Below are 18,178 nucleotides of genomic sequence, written 5' to 3' on the forward strand. Positions count from 1 at the left end.
ACAAAATTATAACAAAACCTGTTACAAGTATCATAACCAATTTTGATATAATTTTGATCCAAACATAACAAATTTTATTACATTTTTGCTACTGCTGCTTAGAAGTTCTGATAGAATTTTTGATATTTTAACTACTAACGAGACCAAAATTATAGCAAATCATGTTAGAAATACCGTCATAACAGAATATCATGAATTGTTATAATTTTGTTATGTTTGTCTGATCGGGTTCTGAGCTACTCGTCGCCAATTCATGGCGCATCTCGACACACGCAGGTCGACTTCAACCTGGTCGAGCTATCTAGCACGTTGGAGCCCTCTATTCCTGGTTCCAGAGGGGTTCTTGAAGAGAACGGATTTCACTGCACAGTCGTCCGGCATCCTTACGACGAGGTCGGCCCACTGTAGTCTCCCTTCTTTCGCCTGGTGTACGATGGGAATTTCTCCAAGCGGTGCCTGTAGCTCGTGATTCATACACCTCCGCCACTCCCCGCTTTCCTTTTGTACTCCGCCAAAAATAGTCCGTAACACCTTTCGTTCAAATACGGCTAGCGCACGTATGTCCTCCGTAAGCAAAGTTACTATCTCAAGTCTGTAGAGGACTACCGGTCTGATTAACGCTTTGTACATCGTCAGTTTTGTACGGCGGTGCATGCTCCTGTATTATACGTACTTCACCCACTATTAGCATCACCAAGCATGAATCATAAATCAAAAACAAATGATTAAACCTCTTCACTCACTGCGGAATGAATGAGCACCGGCACATTTCCCGCTGACACAGCTCGGATGGTGCTCTGACAAATCGAACAGAGATTGGAAGAGGTCGAGTTACATACACAGTTCAGAACATGCACATGAATATTATATAATTAATTAGAACGTCTCCTGCTCTCTCGGTAGTCTGTCTCATTTCAACCTAAGAAAGCAAATGTAAATTCAGAATATATAATATACAATTCGAATATAAATAGCAGAACCTTTTCCTAAATAAATCAATTCTTTGCTGCCTTTAGACCAGGGTAATTCCGGTGCTACCGTCGGTAGCAAACCCCAGGGTCCCATGGACCTCTGGACTGTCGCATAATCGACTTGGCGCTAGCCGGTAAAAGGAAAGTAAGTTCGGAATCGAAGGTATCAAAATCTTTGCGTAAATAGTGACAGTTCGGAATCGAAGGCATCGAAGTTCTTTGCGTAAATAGTGATATCCAATACTCCCAGATCGAGGCATCTTGCGGAGGCTCGTTTTCCAACTTGAATGCGTCATTGGATCTCCTTACTCGTATTATTGTCGGCGGTGACCAGAGACCCCAAGTAGACGAACTCATCGACCACTTCCAGTTCATCACCATCCATAGTCACTGTCTGTGGGATGCAAACGTTGCTTTCTCTGGAGCCTCTTCCTACCATATATTTGGTTTTCGACGCATTGATTTGGTAACCCTATCCTCGTAGCCTCCGTTTTTAGTTTAGCGAATATTGCCTCCGCCGTCCCAAGGTTTCTAGTAATGATGTCGAGGTCGTCTGCGAAGGCTGGGAGTAGGCTACTCTTGCTGAAGATCGTTCCTCTCGTTTCGATGGCCGCTCGCCGGATCACACCTTGAATAGCGATATTGAATAACATACAGATTAATTGTTCCAGCTCCTCACGATCTCGATCCTCCTTCCGGTGCTTTTTCTTCTTCAGAATCGTGGTCAAATCATTCCGCGCACGTCGATACTTGGCCGAACTCTCTCCCTCTCTCTCTCTATCTCTCTCTCTCTCTCTCTCTCTCTCTCTCTCTCTCTCTCTCTCTCTCTCGTGGATATCTTTAGATAATTTTTCCAAGCACTTTTTTGCCTCTCTATCGCTTGTTGGCATTCCCTGTCAAACCAATCATTTCGTGCACTCGAGCACCGCGGTTGCGGCCTCATTGAGGGCCGAGCATATCATACTCCATTTGTTTTCGAGGGTCGAAGCATCTAGCTCCACAGAGGAAGGCAGAGCTTCATCCAGTACGCGTGCGTAGTTTTCGGCAACTGGCGGGTTGTTTAGCTGCCGAATGTTTAACCGAGGAGGGCGGCTTTGTCGCGCGGTATAAACCATCGATGGTTTTGAGCGCACGTGTACTGCTACTAGGTAATGGTCCGAGTCGATATCCGCACCCCGTAGGGAGCGTACGTTGGTGATGTTCGAGAAAAACCTGCCCTCGATGAAAATATATATGGTTCGAAGTCACGCATAAAAATCATACGTTACGTTTGTGATTTATACGCCCCGTAATGGAAATTATGATTTAAGTTTTTTCGTTATTCATGCGTTAATATTCTGATCGATAGAGCTCTCTCATTGAAGGACCATTCACATATTACGTAAAAGACATTTGGGTGAGCGGGGGTTGTGTAATAACGCAATACACGTCGTAAATCCACTATACAAAATCACATTACCAAGGGGAGCAGGGGGGTTAGAAAATCATCTGTATCTAGGTTACGTAACATATTAATGTTCATTACGCTACGACTGATCGTAACTAGACGCTATCATAATGATGGCCTTTCTCTCTCAGAGCTGATATTTTCTTTTTGGCCTCTTCTATGGTCTTTTACAGAATATCCCTTAGAAAAACTGGCATATTTCCCGTTCACCGGAGATACCTTCCACTCTCCAGCTGTGCTTTTAGTGCTCTTTTTGCTTGATGCAAAAATAAATGATAACTTGCTCGTGAAGTTAATGAAACACAGCTTTTTATATTTACCAGCTGTTGCAAGTTACCCCGTTTAAGTACTAATTTTACGAATAATGTGGTATTTAGTAAGATAACCAAACTAGTCATCATAAATCATTAGGACAACAATAAGTCTGTTGGTAAATAAATAAAACATAAATCAATTATATCCTAAAGAAACAAATATTATACACTTAGTAATGACAATGACAATGATTTTCACACCATGTTTTATGATTTTTTAAAAATCACTGAAACAGTAAAAAATCGACATAACAGCATCTTCTTGATCTGTTATGAAAAAATAAGTGACTGATATAGATTAAATATTGAAGCTACATTTCAAAAAATGGTACAAGTTCGACCGATAAATGTTGCTGCAAGTTACTTCGTAGTTGCAAGTTACCCCATTTGACGGTACTAAATATTCTTCTTCAAGATGCTATTCAGCAAAATTATATATCATCATTCATTAGTGATTGGTATACTATTTATTTACGAGGGAATGTATTTTATTAAGAATTGTTGCCAATAAAATTTGATTATTTTATTCTTATTAAGCTGTCGTTAATCATCGCCGTCGTTTTACAATATCTATCTAAGCTCTTTGCTTTTTATGAAATTAAACTTTTGGATGGAACCTTTCTGAGCAATCTGAAAGCAAAACATTTGCTGCAATCTCGACGCTAAAAATAAATTCAGGCTCCGGGGTGAGAAAAAAATGAGAAAAGAAAATAATCCACGCTGAGCACGTAATGATGAAAGCAATTACACTGCATCACACAAACAAATACCAAAAAACACACACCTATTCTCCCATACACAGTTGTCCGAGCTTTTTCAAACAATGTATATATTTTAAAATGAACACCGCAACGGCAAAAGGACCTTCATTTCCCACCCACCAAGTAATATATCAGAGAGATATTCTACAACGCTGTTTAACCCACCCCCACAGTGTTTGCCGCGGTGTGACAGTTGCAGCTTGCTGGACCGATGCTTTCAGTGTCCCATTCTCTCTCGACACCACGGATCACGCGAGTGCGGGTGCCAATTTGCTTTGCTGCATCGAGCGGACGTGGACAGCTAGCATTCAGGGCATGATCCTTCGCATGGTAGGCTTCAATCGAATTCGCAACCGACGACAATGACCACTCTATCGCAAGAGCAAGAATTGCAAGAGCACACTTCCGCACTAAGCCAGAAGAAGTCATTGTTACAACGCCAGCGTTCGGATCAAGAACCGCTCCAGCCAAACCATTATCAAGACGGAACTTCGCCTGTAAAAACCTCTCCGTACCGCCGGCAATCGCTTTCATTACAACAGCAGCAACAAAAACAACGTCCTCTACTCTTGCCACATCCGACTAGCTTCGGCCATCGACATCACCATCCGAGGCATCATCATCACCATCATTCGCATCCTCGTCTCTCGCAGAGACATCGACAGAAGCTATTTTCACGCAACCGAGGCTACCGGTCTGTCTGCACCGGCAGTGAATACCACCAGGCCAAACATCCAGCCTGCGCCAATCGCAGCAAATGCACAAAGGATCACGAGGAAGACGTTAAAACCTGTGTAAGTTTTCTTTTTTCTGAACAAGTAACATGAAAACAACTGCACAACACATCATTTGTCGACACACAAAATTATACACAATTCACCCTGTCATGCAATTTCGTGTTCGTATTCTGTGTAGTCCTGATGTAAATAATGCGTAAACGGCAGTGATTTAAAAACGTGCCAACGTAACAATATCAAACGGATTTATTTCTGGGATTCAAGCCGAGTTTTTTAATATTGGAAGTTTTTTAAAATTGTTAGCCAAAAATAAATCTTCGAAGTACACCTGTCAATGAACAAAAAGATGTGCATTATTATACTGTAATTGTATTGCGAAACACCCGTACACACTGTGAATCGTACTTTGCACTTTCGTAGTTTGGTAATCAAGCTTAATTTATTGAATTGTATATATTTGTTTTACTAAACTGTCATTGTTTATGATGTAAAACTCGATGACAACATTTCAACAAAGATTTACGGCTGCTAACTCACTTGATCGATAGGTAAGTGTCAGCTGATTATTACAACATTCCAAAGGATAGGAATGAATTGTACAAATATTGATACTTTCGTATGGTACCACAGATAGAAACAATTCCTTAAATATGAACATTGAAATTAAGAAGAGTTTTAACTAGTTATGCACGGTGTTTTCATGAACGCCTTCAAGGATTAATGCTCTTCCGCTACTAAAAGTAGCATAATAGTTTGAATTTCCAGCATAACTAATTATATTGTTAGTCGTGACGTTTGAATTTAGTTTCGTAAGCCAAGTAAACTGCAAAACAGGCCCAAAGTAAATAAACCCACAAACCAATTGTCATTTGAATTACTCTAAATGTAGTGCATAGTTATACAGATTTTATACAAACTGTAAATTATTCGCCCAATTATAACTTGCTACGCTAGCGTAAATCCCAGGTTCAATTACTGCTTTGAAGAAAGTGCAAATCATTATTTTGTATAATGACGAAAGAAAATTTGAATTATTTGATTAAGACGCTCTTTCTAAGATCTTCATAACGTTTATTTAAATTTATCATTAGTATTTCATTCAATAATCGTTGCAATTTATCATAAATTAGGGATTCAAACAATCCAGTTCGATCCGTATTTATTATCACCTTCCAATTAACATGCGCTAGTCAGGATCTGGTCCGAGCTAGATCTAAACAACCCAGAATTTCCTCACTCAATCGCCAATAGGTACGGTATCCAGTCAAGCTCTAGCGACCAATCAACGCGTAAGCCGGGAGCTCGACCCCCAATCAGGTCGAAAAGCGAGCGACGACTCGTTGTTTGTTTTCCGACGCCCTGTAAAAGCAACGAAATGATAATCATGTCTGAAAATTTATTCAAGTCACACAACTTCCACGGAAGCACAAACAAGCAGACGCGCAACTTCGGTGATATTTATTTTGACTCGATCCAAACAGGCTATCCAACTGTGCTGTAAAATTCTAACCGTGACGATAATTTCCGCTTCCCTGACAGAATGTTCAGGTTGACCTGTGACAGTGAGATGTCAGCTACAAATATGGGATGGTTTTGTTTGTAATTTAGTTGTTGCCCGTCACACGCAATTTAGCCATTTGTTGTGTTGATTTAGCTCGATTCCTGTAGCCTTCTTCTTCCAACTTCTCCTATGGAGTCAGGCAGTTCACATATTATGCGAACCACCGCCAATGTATTGTCGTCATTTACCAGTTATTATTTCAAATACGGTGGTATAAAAATATATAACCTATCAAAGCTTGTGTAATGAATTTTTTTTGCCGTAAAGTACAGTTAATCCCCATCAAGCGCCGGATGAACCGGAACATAACAAGGAGAAAGTTCGCTAAATTTATAATCTTATAAACAGTTCTTTCATCTACATTTCGTGGTATGGAGCCCTGTGCTCGTATCCACTTGCCGGTGTCCAGTTAGGAATCTCGTGATTCAGCGTAGTTCACTATGAATTAAGTTAAGTAGTTAGCTACTGCAGAATTTGGATAGATAACCTATTTGATTTGTCTACAGCCCTGTATTTGATTTCTACGCGGTGCTATTTGTAGCTTTTCCCAAGTCAGTAATTCACAGGGGCCCGAAATGCGTCTAAAATGAAGTATATGCTTAGAGGTGCATCTAAAATGAAGTATATTGGTAGAGTAAGGAGGGGTAAATGTGCGATGCGGGTAAAAGTGCGATTCAATAATTTATCGGTGCAGATTCCGAGTAAATCTTCTACATTGGCTTGGATGGGTGACAACTTTGACAGCTTGAATCTACGGAAACTTTGGTTGCTTACGAAGCATAGTTGCTGAGTTATGTGCAAATGTTATTTTAGGGCGGTTTTGATGTAATTTTTCGTTATATGGCAAATACGATATCAACAGGAGGATATTACTCACAGGAGCATATCACTCACATATCTGTTTTGAAAATACGGCGAAAATAATTTTCAAAATATATTTCGCTTTTCCGTAATTTAATCTAACCCCGTCAAGCGCCTAGCGGGGTAAAAGTTCGATTCACGGACGGGGCAAAAGTGCGATTCATGGACGAGGCAAACATGTATAGCTAACTATGTAAAGCTTTAGGCACTATATTACAGATACTAGAAATGAAATATTTGCAGAAAACTGTGTGCTCTACAGACGTTGGCCGAAGAAAAACAATGTGTTTCCGCTGATGAAACAAAAAACAAACGTTTGGAAAAGTTTCGATCTAACGGAGGCTGCAATACACCAGCGCAAAATAGAAAAAGTGCAAATTGAGAATATTCTTTACCGAAACATAACGCAGATTGAAGATAATATGGTTTTGTTAGCTACTGCTGGGCTAATTTCATGGATTCTAGCTTCGAACTTTTGCCCTGCGGTATTCGAACTTTTGCCCCGCTAGTGGGGTAAAAGTGCGAATCTGCACTTGATCAGAAGAAAGTAGAATTTATTTTGCAAAACACTATTACCGCAGATAATTTATAGTTGAATGTGAAGACATTGAGTTACTGCATCACTATAAAATATATTATTTTGTTGTCCTTCTTTATATCTCACGAAAATTGATGACAACTTCAAACATCGCACTTATGCCCCGCCCTACCCAAGTAGCACTTGTAACTAATCATAAAAATAAAAAAAATACAAAAAGGTTGCACAGCAGTTACATTTAGGATACTTGTAACGAGTTAGGTTACATAAAATTAAAAATAGTTACTTTTTAGTTTTCTAGTGACAAAAATCTCAAAAAGTTACCAGGTAGTTACCAAATGACCAAATTGAAACCTTTTTTTCGAACTATCATCAACTTGCTGGTCGCAAAACAGTTAATTTTCCGTTACGAGCAGTTACGACGTCAAAAAAAGTCGGCTAGTAACATTTCCGCAACCACTTGTTCACTGTTCCTTGCAAACACAACGGAGCAAAAACTAGATCTCAAGAATTTTACTAATGGTATAGATAAACAATTGGCACACGGGTTGTAAAATGCGTTGATGGTACTTGAAATCTTCTCCGTACAAACATTGGTATTAAGTAAACAAATTTTGATTATTCTCAAACGTCAAAACGATCAAGTTACATCGAAACGAAACCGGCAATGGAAATAGGTTACAGTGTAACTTAGAAATGACGACATAAGAAATTAGTGACCACAACAGATTCAATATTGGTTACCGTAACCGATAGCGTAACCAGGTCGAAGGCTAAGGTTACGTTCAACTAGAATGTAACTGAAATGTAACCTTCTATGATTAACACTGCTGGTAAACTGTTTTATTCAAAGTGAAACTATTCTTTGATATTAAATTAACACTTTCTTTTCACAACAATCACTAAAAAACACCTTTTCCCGATATCTATGAACAATATCTGCTTAAAATCATTTCATGCAATATTTGCCGAAAACGATACAAAACTTCAAGGACGATGGTGTAGTAGTTAAGACCAAAGGCAAAATGGCTATGAATTTTACTACCTAACTGATAGCGAAAACAATTTGTTTTTTAATGAGTTCTAGGTGAATGCTCCACTAATTCATTATTGCTAAGAATAAATTTAAAAAATCAGAAAATTAAAATTTTTATATTTGTTCATATTTATTTTACAAAAAATCAAGTTTTCAAAGAAGTAAGTAACGAAAAGCTAGATTAAATAAGAGCGCGTGAATTTTTCAAAGCTAGAATCATGCATTTCACCATAAATTTGAAACTGCATTAAAATTTGTGTTGAAATAACAAGCGAAATTTATACACTCTCCTATATTCAACATTTAAATTTACTACTTGACGTTGACAGCCATAGATTGAAATAATAAACTTGCTACATTGTTTTCGCTTTGCAAGAAAAGTTTCATGATAACTAATTTGCCACCAATTGAAAGTCAATTTACAGTTTATGTGTAACTTCAATATTAACCATTTTGTAACTATACATGCTACATATTGGTTATTGAGTAACTGTTAATGTAACCATATTTAGTTACATAAGTTGCCCTATTTCGGTTACACAACTGTTATATTTTAGGTTACTGTAACCGAAGTTTTACATTTAAATTTGTCGCATATCAGCCGCTGCGACTCAATTGTGACAACGTGTGCTACTTGGGTACTCTATATGAAGTATATCGAGTGGGGCAGGATCTCTTTGAAAATACTGCGGTAATCGATGAAAGTGAGTTTAAAGTAGTCAACAAGCTCGTATATCTCGGCCAATGGCAACCGCGGACAACAGTCATAGATTAGAAGATGTATTGTCAGCGAAACTCATGTCTAATATGGACTCCACATTCAGCCTCCGTACAATGTACATCTTGTACAAAACGCTAATTGGACCGGTCCTTCTGAAATGTGAACTCTAATCGAAAAGAACCTACAAAAAAAGAACTCGATGCTTTCGAAAAGCGGGTGCTAGCAGGTTTTGGCAGCGTGCAAGAGAACAGTATATGAAAACGAAGAATGAACCACGAGCTCGCGCGTTTCTACGGCGAACTCAGTATTTATAAAATGACCAAAACTGAACGGGTGCATTGGGCCGGGTATGGTGCTAGAATACCGGACAACTATCGTGCAACAATGGCTTTCGCATCGAATTCGGCAGGCATAAGACGAAAATGGGCGCAGCGACTAAGATGACATGGCCAGGTGGTGCAAAATCTGTCGAGAAGTGGGTGCCCGCGGAACTAGAGACAAGCGGCTATGATCCAAGTTAGATGGAGAACTGGTGGTAGAAATACAATTATTCGTTGAAGCTAAATACTTATGTGTTATACTTAATAAAAAAAACCTAGAACGAGGGTCGGTCTACAATGCCAACAATGCAGAAGTGCAGCGAATTCCGATTCCCCACGCAACACCTATTCATTGATTTTAAAGCCGCATATGATAGTGTAAACCGACAGGAGCTATAGAAAATTCTGGACGAAAACGGTTTTCCGGGTAAGCTTACTAGACTTATCATGGCTACGATGGATGGGATCCAGTGCTGTGTGAATTTTCGGACCCATTCAAAGCTCACAGGGGACTTCGACAAGAAGATGGACTTTCCTCTCTGCTATTCAACATTGCGCTTGAAGGTGTTATAAGACGAGCAGCGATAGAAATGCGGGGCTGTCAATTTATCTGCTTTCCCGACGACGTGAATGCTGTCGGCAGAACATTTGAGGCGGTGGATGATCAGTTCTGTACACCAGACTTAAAGATAAATACGTCTAAATTCTTAAATTCTAAAACGAAGTATATGCTGGCGGGCGGGGCCTTGTGCGACAGAGCCCGCTTGGGTAGTACCATGGTAATCGATAGAGGTGAGTTTGAGGTAATTGACGAGTTCGTATACCTCGGCTCACTGGCAACAGAGGACAACAATTCCATCCTTGAGATTAAAAACCGTATTATCAGCTGAAGTCGGGCCTCCTGTGGACCCCACAATCACTTGCGGTCGAACAATCTGAGCCTTCGCACAAAGTGCATATTGTGCTTAAACCAGTTGTCCGCTACGGGCATGCAACGTGGACACTGCTAGAAGAGGACCTGCGAGCACTCGGAGTTTTCAAACGGTGGGTGCTAAGAACACTCTATGGCGGCGTGCAAGAGAATGGTGTATCGAGGCGAAGAATGGCGAATCACAAACTCGCGTGTCTGTACGGCGAATCTAGTATTCAGAAAGTGGTTAAAGCTGGACGTTGGGTAGGACATGTTGGACAACTATCCTGCAAAATGGTTTTCGCATCGAATCCGGTAGGAACAAGACGAAGAGGGGAACAGCGAGCGAGGTGGTAAGACCAGCGGGAGCGAAATCTGACAAGTACTGGGTGCCCGCGGAACTGGAGACCAGCTGCCAGGGACCGAATTAAATGGAGGAATTACGTTACGCAGTCCTTGTCATAAGACATAATGCCAACTAAGTACGTAAAATTGAAGTTAATTTATGCTTTGTTCATGTGATGGCCTAAGAAAAAAGAGAAATCAAACCAGGAAAAGCTAGATAAACTACAGGCCTTTTTATTCGGGAATAAATGTGTTTTGTAAAGAACGAATATTGGAAGAACTGGGAAAAATGATATGCAAACTGTGAAAAATAAGTAGCTGTCTAGGTAGGACTTGAACCCATAACTCAGTTGTCAGAAACTGACCGGTGCACAGTGGTCTGATTGCTCGGAATCGTGAACTTTTTTAATAACTCTTTTCATAGTGTTTTTTTTTTTAATTTGGCGTCTTCGGAAAAATTTCTGTATATCAATAGACGCAACGACTGGTGGTTAGTATTAGTTCGGAACTCCAACACAGGTGGCGCTGTATAATTTAACTTTCACGATTGGGGGGCTCCGTAGCCGCAAGGTTATCGTGTCTGCTTAGACAAGCGAGTGGTCGTGGGTTCGAATCTTAGTAGAATCAAGCCATTCCTTGTCAAGTGACTTTAGTATGGGTTCATTCTCAGGCCCCTCATTTACCCATCCTTCATGCTCAATTCTATATTTACCCTCTGAAGCCTCTTGACAGTGCAAATGTCCCTCCTATAGTTAAGTGTACTGGTCAGAGATACGAATGTGTCCTCGCCAGGGACAGTACTGGCAGTGAGGAATAAGTGGGTAAAGTAGATCAAGCTTTGAAGGAAGGGTAAACCCCAATACACACAAGCACGCATAAAATTTAATAAGCATATCGCTCCATTCAATAGCGATTCGAGCAAAAAGAAATGCAGTGCAGGTCATACAGCAAACACCCGGGCGATATCACAATAGATCAACTATACTGGTCGCAGTGATGAGTCCACACATGGAAAAAACACTTCTTGGAAATGCAAATTAAACGATGAAGATACTTAAAGAGACAAATGACTTAGCATGTTTTAAGATAAGCTTTGAATATACTTTCGGATACTTTCGGATACTTTCGAATACGGATATGCCAATTTTGCACATCAAATACGATTTATTAGCATGTATATCTGTACGTAATGTTGATTTTTATCTTTTTTATACATATGAAAATGCTAGCTGGGTTGAGAGTTGCACAAATACAAGTACAAATTAACTTGACCACTATAAGTCAATATCAAAAATGATACAAAGTTGTGAAGCTACAGACCCTTGCGTGTGGATCAATAACAGTTATGTAAGATCCAATTTTCAGTTGTAATGGATTCTTTCAAGCAAATTTACTCGATGTATCCTCCTTTTTTATTAATGACCATCTCAAGATAACGCCGAAAGCTAGAACACGCCTTGCGAACAAAGTTCTTCGACATCGATTGCCATGTGCGATTTGTGCTTCAATATACACCCTGATCGAGTAATCCAACGGGTCAGAAATATCCATATCCATATGGATATATTATAATATATCCAGGGGTCACAAATGTTTCGACCAAAACTTCGCGCTGTCATTGGGTCCTATTTGACGTGTGATATGGTACTCCATCCTTTTGTAAGACATTATTGATCCTCACAGAAATTGGCCTCACCCAGGGAAACACTTGGTTCCTCAAAATAGCGATACACACATCAGTATTGATTTTAACAGCAGTACCAATGACAATAGGCAACATTTTCAAACCGTTGGACGATGACACCAGGTTTGGAACTTAAACTTCACTTTCGGAACATCCTCAAATTTCTTTGGTGAAATGAACTGATCTGTGCGGCTGTTGGATACAGCATCGATGTTGAACAGCTTTCGTCGGAGAACAGGATTAGCTTTTTTTTCTTCTTCAAAGCAATCTCTTCGAACGAGTCGCTCGTAGTTCCTTTACCCGCCCCGTAATCAAGTTGCATGTCACAATAGCTCTGGAAGATGCATGTTAGTTTTCTTTGACGATTCTTCGCATGAATTTTTTAGAAACTTTGGCTTTCTTGGCATGTTTTCTTGTGAAAAGTACCGGGTGACAAGCAATCTTTGCACGAACAGATTTGATCACGTTTGGCGTACGTGCAAACCGCGGAGCTCCACTTTCCGGCTTCCACTGATTTCTGTAGAGATTTTTTGATGCAATAAACTGTGGCTGAGTAAGATCCTGCCGCCTTGGCAATCTCCTTCGGCATCTCAAAATCGCTTCTTTGACGATATATTCAGCAGTTTGCAATAAAACAATTTCGATGTTCTGATGCTGCACTTGAAAGTAAACGTAAACGAAAGTAAACACACAATGAACTGAAATAAGTCAATAGTTACACAAATTAACCCAATATTAAAGTTTTAAAGTTTGAAGATTTAAGCATTTTTTCCTGCCACACCCTAACAGAATACAGTACTGTATACAGTACAGACTAAGTTCGAGGAACCACTCGAATTGCTGGATGTATGTCAAATGTAAATTAACATGCACATAGATTAAGGATGAAACATACCACAATAAGTCTAAACACTGGTCCCTGTGGTTTTATCTTCCATAAAAAATATGTAGATTTTTCCAATGACTAATCTTTCCCTGCAAAGATAAATCCTAACTTACATGGTTTATCACTATTCTCTTCAGATATAAAATATTTCACATATTGTAAGGAAGCTCATGTTTTCGTAAAACTTTTCTTTCAATTTTAGCTTTTTTCTTTTTTCTCACGAGGTATAGCACTCGGCTTACTTTTTCTGTTAGGGAAGCGTTAAGCATTTATTCTTCCCCAACAGTTTAATTTTAACCTAAATTTATAAACTTTTCAAAATATTTTTCATTTGCCGCAGAACACCGCTTCTGAAATCAAAAGTCGTAAAATCACATAAAAGCATGCAAAAAATACACTTCGAAGATATTGTAACGTGTCTTTTATACTCCTTTACTAGCAGTAGCCCGCGTGCATCACCTCGCATCTAATTGAGTACGAATCATTGGTACTAAACCAAATTTTTCATAACTTCGGCGATAAAACACTTTTTTGCTATTATAATCTAAATTAACTATAACGGAGATAACCGAAATATATGACCAAAACTCATTAATGTACCTCTAGCGCTAGATGCAACTGCGTTACTGATACTTGTCTTGACTGATAAAGTTACAGACGAAATAAGATGCAAATAGTATTAAATTATATGTAAGAAACATTTTTCTATAAAACGGTATTACCTAATTCTATTTCAAAAAGCCACTAAACAAATGTAACAAAGCAAATCGTAAATAAATCATATTTTTATGCAAAATTTTTTACACATTCAAATAAGCAGTCGTTTTGCAATGATAAAAACTTAAAATTTTTGACTTCACTGACCCTAACCGGTACTAACACATCCTTTCCAATTGTCATTTTTTGATCAATTCATAGTTTTTCAAACCAAACTTTGTAAAAACCAAATTAACTTTGACCAGATGGAAATTAATTTATCCAAAACATACTACCTAATCACTTTGATCCATTAGGTAATTTTCCCCTATGTCGCTCGCAATACCGCAACTCCTAGCAAAACATGTTTTGATAATGGCAATTCACGATTGTTTGCGCCATTAATTTCTCTTGAATTAGTAAACAAACCATACTCTACATTTATATCAGACAGTCCAACAATGTTGTTATATTGTTTCCTTCCTGCTGCTGCACCCGGACCGAAAGGTCCTCTTCCCACGAAAGGTGAACTATAGAGATGAGATATAATACAAACACCCACCATCATCCAAGCGAAACGAAAAATGTACGTACACCGAATCCAAAGCAGAAGGAGTATGATTCAACTAACTGCTACTTGCTGCAATGAAATTGGCTCGGTGGATATTTATACAGACTTGCTGTTGCTGCAGGTATGTTCTGCAGACCAGCAGCGAAATGCAAGATAACCAACAGTAAACAATGAGCTGCTGTTGGAACAATATGCTATAGGTTTGCTACATAGCTTATATGTTAATATCCGTAATTCTGTATTTTCTCAGTATAAAATATTCTGTTTCAAATTTTGTAACCTCTAAGGTAGTCGCAATGTATTGTTCGTCTATTATCAAATAATTTTCATGTGACACCATACTCACCATACTCAGTTGTCATTTATCCAAATAAACAATTCTAAAGTTTGTTTTGGTCTCGTGAGCAAAACGAAGCCTTTCAGTTCGAGGAAAAGACTTCGAGTTCGAGGAAATTTTAAGGCTTATTTGGATGCAAGAATCGAAATGTTTTGTTTTGAACAACACTAGTCTTTCGTATCTATTTAAAAAACCATTTTGGTTCATTCGTAGACAACAAAATGTTGCATGTTAAAATATTCGAAGTTCATGACACCTTTTGTACTACTGTAAACAGAAGCATAAAATAAGATTATTCAATTATGAAGTCTGCCTCTGACCATACAAGTTATAATATGCAAAAAAAAATTCTTGTAATTTCTATCATTGATTGTTTTACGGTTATTTGCTATCAATCGAAAAATATCTATACTTTGGAAGAAAAATAAAATTTTCTTCTAACGGCGAATCTCACACCATTATTTCATATTCTATCTTTATTCATACCTTCATATTTTCACAGTTTAAGGGATTTATCGTTCGGAAAGAAAAAGAATGCTCCGGTCGATTGAGCAGAGGAACTGGTGCTATCGTTCTGGTCCAGGATCTAAGTGCGTTAACGAAAAAAAATCGTTGCCGGTACATACGAAGCGGGAATTCTTTAAATATATTTTTCATGAAACGGGCACCGCACCAAGCTTGCAACAAATGGTAACGTACTGTCTACTGGGAAATTTATTAGTTTTCAACACATGAAGTAAATTGATTGTGTTGATGTCTTACTTTTTCTTTGGAATTCAACGTCGTGAGTTATTTGCTTTTTGGTTTATTCCCATTGGTGGTCATATCTGTTCTTCGAAATAATTACAATCATTTTAGTGGAGAAAAAAATTAATCTACAGTTTCACAAAAGAATCTGCAAATAAATGTAGTTATTCTTCTACAAAGAACACATCCCACAAAAAATATCCTTCTCTCTTTGACTGAATACCGCTTTTAACATTGAAATTTTTTTACTTTTCACCAATTTCAAAAGGAGTATTCAAAACGAAAATTTAAAGAAGTTTTTAGAAAGTAAATATCTTTTTGAACACCTAGCAATATTTAAAAGTTTAACAGTTTTCCCTTATTCTGATATATTTACAATCCAAAGATGGAATGGATTAAAATAACGAAACAAATTTTACGAAAGCAATATAGTTTCCAGGGACATCGCTTCGTGTCATATAACAAAGAAAACAACCATAATGCTTTGTGCTACTGTTTGTCATTTGAGTAGGTACATTTATGGAATATATGATCGTTTATCAAACCGCACATTTCCATGACTGATTATTTCCGGTAACAGCAAGCGGTTTCTTGGCCCTGGAAAACCAGTCATAACCAGCCGTAACCCTTTCACAAACCTTTCACATGCAAAGTTTCCGGTGGCTGCATGTGTTATTGTTGTACAAATGATTTGAATTTCCCAACATTGCCGCCTAGGTTGATGTCCTGTTTGTGTCAATCCAACAAAAAGACAACCGGATCGGTACAGAGGTTGGCGGAAAATGACAAACGTATAGAATGAAGGTGACTCAGCTTGATTGAGAATCGATTTTATACCCCCTAGCTACTGGTACCTTACTATTCTATCAATATTAGTAAGCATATGTACTACATTATTCATGCTTCTGCTACTCAACAAGTAACAAGGATTTGACGGGAATGGTTCCATTTTCCTTTCTGTCTCCTCAGCGTAAACTGAAGTGGAGCCCTGCTCCTTCGTCATTGACCCCGACGACAGCGGCGACGGTGAAGGCAGAGAAGAGAATGAAATATCAGATTTTCGTTTCATCCCGCAATTTAAGTAGCATAATTTAAGGGTCCGGGCAGTCTAAAAATGTATTTGAATGAAACCTACCATAAATTACAATTACGCAAATTCATGGTTGATGCCAAAAATAATGGTCTCTTAAAAGATTTAGTTAATTAATTTAGTTCCCATTACCAACAACATGAAATTTGGAGCCTGGTTGCAAGTTCATAAACTGAAATTGAATCTCTCTATTGTCTTAATCCTAACGTGCTTTATAATGGAAACTGTCTCTACTCCAACCTCTACAAAAAATAAAGAAATAAAGGTTTGATACTTGAACGAGTTGAAGAACTTTTGCTCAAATTAACGATCTGAATGATTTGACATTGAATTGAAATTCGTAAACAGACAGGTCTCCTAGTAGGTTACCTCAAGATGTAACTTTGGTCTAAAAACTAAGAATTGTATGTTCGAATCTAGGCTGGTGGCGACTGTTTGAATCATAACACTAGCCCCGCAAGCGTCCTGTTTCCTGTACAGTAAGAGCTGGCTGAAAAATCTGTCGAGTAAAAGTCAGAAACTCAGGTTCCGAACAGTATACGTCATATCCATCATGATGAAGCATTTCAGCGTTGTGTCACACAAAGTAAGTCCTTAGTAGATATCTACTAACAACAATAAAAGGTGGTTGGAATATTCCCGAAATATGAGATTAAATTAGAAAAATACGAACGTTATACACTCAAGTCGCTTTTTACGCGAAGGATACGTCCCGCGTACATCAAAACCGCGTAAATTATGAAATTTGCGTAAATTCCGAAATTCGCGTAAAAAAACCGCGTAAAAAAAAACCGCGTAAATTCCAAAATTCGCGTAAAAAAACCAAAATTTCGCGTAAAAAAACTTTGTGGATTTCAACACTACGCGAAAAAGTAAACGTTTTGAGCACATCCGCATAAATTACGAAAATCGCGTAAAAAAACCGCGTAAATTCCGAAATTCGCGTAAAAAAAACCGCGTAAATTCCGAAATTCGCGTAAAAATAGTCGCGTAAAAAGCGACGTCAGTGTACTTATTTACGGACGGTATTTCCTGACGAAAACAATTTTAATATTCGTCTACAACTATCACTAGAACAATTAAAATCGAAAAGACTGCACACATGAGTAAGCAAGCAATGCTAATTTTGGCCGTACTCAATTCGTCAAGAATCCGGGCGAAAAATTCTATGCCTAGAAGCAAATCCTTAGATTCTTCGGAAACCCTAAATATAAAGCCCAAATTTTGATTGGCTGTTGATATAACATACGACTAGTGTTCCTGAGCTCGTATATCAAAACATAGGGCTCGTAGCAAGGGGCACTCCCAAGTCTTTAATTACATATACTCTTTCCAGTACTTCAGTGATGATGCGGTAATTTCGTATGATAGATCGTTTCTTGCGACTAAAAGAGATGACCGAACACTTGCGTGCGGTAATGGAAAGCTCATTCTTTCAACGCAAACAGGTCGATTAGCTTTTACAGTTTACAGCAATCTTCAAAAGATTTGACCAGCACAAAAGATTTCAAATCATCACAAGCGCAAATGGCGTTAAAAAATAAGACAAACAATAGGATGAAAACGCGGATACTTCCTTTTGGAGCTCCAGAATGGCTACAAAATTCACTATAGGAACTCTCCACTCCACTTGGCATTGGGCTTC

The 18,178-nt window shown here is 38.5% G+C and overlaps 1 protein-coding gene across 1 annotated transcript in view; it reads left to right on the forward strand.

The window, feature by feature from the left end:
- LOC128736107 (uncharacterized) overlaps positions 1–18,178 on the forward strand; it is a 105,319-nt gene that overhangs the window by 71,390 nt on the left and 15,751 nt on the right. The gene's annotated exons all lie outside the window — the stretch shown is intronic.

The sequence above is a fragment of the Sabethes cyaneus genome, chromosome 2, assembly GCF_943734655.1.
Source record: "Sabethes cyaneus chromosome 2, idSabCyanKW18_F2, whole genome shotgun sequence".
In the NCBI taxonomy this organism is placed as follows: Eukaryota; Metazoa; Arthropoda; class Insecta; order Diptera; family Culicidae; genus Sabethes; species Sabethes cyaneus.